This window comes from Penaeus vannamei, chromosome 18, assembly GCF_042767895.1.
Source record: "Penaeus vannamei isolate JL-2024 chromosome 18, ASM4276789v1, whole genome shotgun sequence".
NCBI classification, from domain to species: Eukaryota; Metazoa; Arthropoda; class Malacostraca; order Decapoda; family Penaeidae; genus Penaeus; species Penaeus vannamei.
Window position 1 is genome coordinate 40,408,001 of NC_091566.1, and position 4,837 is coordinate 40,412,837.

The 4,837-nt window shown below is 37.3% G+C and overlaps 1 long non-coding RNA gene across 1 annotated transcript; it reads right to left on the bottom strand.

Annotated features, from left to right (window-relative positions):
- Window positions 1-246: 246 nt before the first annotated feature.
- Window positions 247-1,410, bottom strand: LOC138864747 (uncharacterized). Its single transcript, XR_011399245.1, has 2 exons — window positions 1,275-1,410; window positions 247-1,072 (listed from the first exon to the last, which is right to left on the bottom strand). It is a non-coding gene; the product is annotated as an uncharacterized lncRNA (long non-coding RNA).
- Window positions 1,411-4,837: the final 3,427 nt, after the last annotated feature.

A 4,837-nucleotide genomic window follows, 5' to 3' on the forward strand; every position in this document is an offset into this window, starting at 1 on the left:
ATGTTTTTTTTTTATGTATGCAGATACTTGATTTGTTGTTAATAGTATAAATATGAAGGAATAAATTATATATGGATTTCTATTATAGCTTTGGAAATCGTAGTGGTGAGAGTTTGTCATTTTATCTGTAGTGGCCTATAGCTTCTATGAAGTTCTAATATCATTTTTTTTTAGTATTTTACGTGTATGTAGTTTAATAAATTAGTCCACATTTTGACAGAAATACTGGGTGAATAAAAGCGTATAGTTGTTTCAAAATATTATATTCGAACGTATAACGCCAGCTCATTTATACAAAAATACATTTTTGTAAGAAAAAATACAAAACAACTTAAAGAAAAAAAAAAATTACTGCATGGCATCTTAAATTATACACATTTAATATAAATGAAAATCACAAATATAACATTGGCTACTAAGTGAAGGTGATAGGACACTATCGATGCACCAAATATCGTACATAATTCTCAGTAATCTTTTCTGCCGTAGTAACAGAGAGGGAAATGAGCTTTTGAGGACAGGGACGCCGCATTCATATCAAAGATTTCACGTTGGATACGATCAGGCGCACTGCATGTTCTTCCTTCGGCCATTTCTTCTCCCTCGTGTTATTTTCCTTCTGCTCCTCGGAAGGACTTCCTCATGACTCGACCGGCAGCTTTCGAGAGGTCCTCTGCCTTCCACGGATTGCAGCCAGGCGTCATGCCGGCTCCTTGCTCGGTTATTTCTCAACCATCGTACTCCTTGACGACGTTTTCCGTTTCTTAACTTCTCGACAATGTCAGGGCTTGGTTCCACGTCCCTGGGTAGACGACTCTGGTCTGGTGTCCCACAGACGCGCTTCCGGAAGTCGTCCAGGAGCCCCAGAGGCCCTTGATGGAGTGCGTCAGGTTGGGGGAGTTCTCTCGGGGTTCCTTGGCTGCAGGCGAGGACCTCCTCTGCATTTGCGAAAGCAGGGAGCTGGGGTCGGCCTTGTCGAACTGCTTCATCGCGTCTGCGGCAGCGGGCTTCTGTGCAGAGCTAGTGACGATGCTTCCTCTCTGAGGCGAGGCGCAGGCGTCTGTTTGACAGTCTGGGGAAGAAAGATAAGTGATATTACTAAAACTTAGTGTATTGTATAGCAATGATCGTAACGATATTACCATGTCAATAAGTAATCGAAAGTAGTTTTGATAGAAAGAAATATAAGCCTTCAGTCATTTAAACTGCCTTTGTAATGAGAAGCATAAATTATTGTTGCAATAGTACCTCAAGGTAATACTTTGAATACTAACCCAAGTTTCCTGATGGGCTTCTTCAACAAGCGCAAAATCACTGTTCAGTGAAAGTTCCTATTAGATGAAGGCTTCTTCTTGGCGCAGATTCACTCTGAGAAACGCCTGAGAGATGAAGCAGTAGCTGACAAACCCGATCTTGCCACTGACTGCCTTTATATATCCCTCAGCGGTCTGACGTCACAAGGCAGGCTAAAAAGTTGTGCCATATAAACACACCGGGTCATCATATTTCTGCTTTCATATAGCTTCGCCTTTTGGGGGTAGTGAATTTGGTCACACATATTGTACACTGAGCAAAACGGTGAATACAAATGATAGTGTATGCGTTGTATTTTTTCAATATATTTTCTACAACGCAGAATGCCTGCCTGACCGAAACTTTTCGTTAATATTTCTATCGCAGCCATGTAGTCAGTGATTGCTTACATCTATAAAGACATTTGCTTATCAATAAAAGGACATTGCATTCGTATTACATTTGGACTGGGTTATTTTGTATGCAATGTAGCAATTAAAGCTATGTTCTCTGTATATATATGTATTACGTGTCAGATAACATGCTTGACTTTGCTCTGTCTCGCACCTGCGATCTATTCCCAGTAGCAACGCAAGCACGAAAATAGCCTCGCAACAGGAAAACCACAACAAATATGTGGCAACGCAGCATCAGCCGATCAGCTGGGCCAACCCTCGCCGCGGCCGCCTCGCACGACGCTCGTCCCGTCGACCCCCACTCGCCCTGCCCTCGCGCCCTCTAAAACAAGGGAAAGCACAATCCTTCTCCCCATGAACTTAGCACCCTCTTCAGCCTACCTTTTCTCTCTCTACTCACTCCTCCCTGTCCTCCCCATCAGCGCTCGCCTTCTGCCTAGTGTATGCATTATAATTTAGTTAATTCTCTCAATCACGAGAGATTACTTTCGGAAAGTTCCTTTGACATATCTCTGACATATCGTCTTCTGCTTACCGTTCTTTTATACAGACAATCTCTCACAAGAATTTCTACTTTATTTTAGGCTAAAAATTCTGCCACCCTCGCTCTCTTTCACACAACCAAACCTGCTCTTTCATCTGTGAAATACACCCATCATTTTATCTTTTTTATTCCTCACCTCCCTCACATTCCCATATCTCTCACAACCCCACCTCCACTTTCCCACATCCCTCACAACCCCACCTCCACTTTCTCACCTCCCTCACAACCCCACCTCCACTTTCCCACATGCCTCACAACCCCACCTCCACTTTCTCACCTCCCTCACAACCCCACCTCCACTTTCTCACATCCCTCACAACCCCACCTCCACTTTCCCACATCCCTCACAACCCCACCTCCACTTTCCCACATCCCTCACAACCCTACCTCCTCCACTTTCACACATCCCACACAACTACACCGGCCTCTATATCCCATCTGCACATCCCAATAGCCCCATCTTTCTTTCACACGCCCACCTTCCCACAACCAGCCACCCGCCACCTGCCTCATCTACGCACGTGTCATCTCTCGCTTTCCCACAGACTTAACTACCCACAACCCCAACACGTCTCAAGAATTACTTGACCTTCACAAGCAAGCAAGCATTCCTGAAGCCTTGGGTCGCGGGCCGGACTCCGCGACCCTTGCAACCAAGTACCTGCAAAGCTAAAATTAGCAACGATGCAACAGGCATTTGGGGAGGAGGAGAGGAGGAGAGTGGAGCCGAGAAAGGAGATTATGGAGCACAGGAGGAGAAAAGGGGAAAAGAGAGTGGGAAACGGAGAGAGAGATGTAAAGGAAGAGTGATAGAGTGAAATATAAAAAGACGAGTATAAAATGAAGACAGTATAAAAATAAAAATCAAGATATTGCACATTAATATTAATATCACTATCACCATCTTCATTATCATTGTTGTTACTGTTACTGTTAACATTAGTTCTACCATTGCTATTACTACTACTAGTAGTACTATTACTACTATGATTATCACTATTTCTATTATTTTTATAATAATAGTGATGATGATTATTATTATTGTTACTATCATTATCATCTTTGTTAATATTGATATTATCATTATTATCATTGTCTCACGCTGACAACCAGGAGAGCGATCAAGCAGTCGCCGTCACGTCCCGAGTGTCAGGCACAGAAAGTGGTTTGAGGAGGACAGGTTGTGTCAACAGCGGTCTTCGGGAAAATGTTAATCGTTTAGGCATCTAAAGCTGATTAACGGAAGCTATCGTCGTTATGAATTATATCTTCATTTTGTTTATAACACTGCATCGTTGTTATTATTTTAACTTGTTCCATTAGTATTTTTATTATTGCTATTATCATTATTTTGATCATCATCATCACCATTATTATTATCATTATTATTATCATTATGTTCATTTATTTTCGCTCTTTAGGTATTTTCTTAGGCATTTGTAAATACAACCATTGTCATTATTGTTATCATTATCACTATGGTCATCAATTGGAGAGGAATTATGTACCAACACAATTATTTTGGCAAGACTGTAGAAGCAGACCGATCTGCTTCGGCCTGCTCTACTTGACCGACATTCGAAAGGAAGAGGAACTGTTATATAAAGATACACGCACACACAAAAATATACATATAAGTATATAAATATGTATATATATGTACACACACACAAACACACACACACACACACATACACACACACACACACACACACACACACACACATATATATATATATATATATATATATATATATATATATATATATATATATATATATATATATATATATATATATGTATATATATATGCATGTATATATATACATATATATAAATATATATATACATTTACATAGATATACATATATATGAATTGTATATTTATACATACATGTATATATATATATATATATATATATATATATATATATATATATATATATATATATATATATATATATATATATATATATATATATGTATATATATATATATATATATATATGTATATATATACATATATATATATATATATATATATATATATATATATATATATGTATATGCATATGTATATATGTATATATATGTGTGTGTGTGTGTGTGTGTGTGTGTGTGTGTGTGCATTCATCTATCTATATATATATATATATATATATATATATATATATATATATATATATATATATATATATATATATATATATATATATATATATATATATATATATATATATATATATATATATATATATATATATATATATATAGATACATAGATATATATATATATATATATATATATATATATATATATATATATATATATATAATATCTATGTATATATATATATACATATATATTCATATGTACATAAATATGTGTGTGTGTTTGTGTGTAAGTCTGTGTGTGTGTGTGTGCGAGTGTGTTCTAGTATACGTATATGGTTAATATACTCGCAGCTGACATATATCGCCATATTTTTCTTTTTTTCTTCTTGTGTTCTTTTTCTTTTTGTATCTCGCAAGTCTCTTTTCCCACTTGCCGAGCGTCCGTCCACAGGGCCTTCTTCCGCGTCCC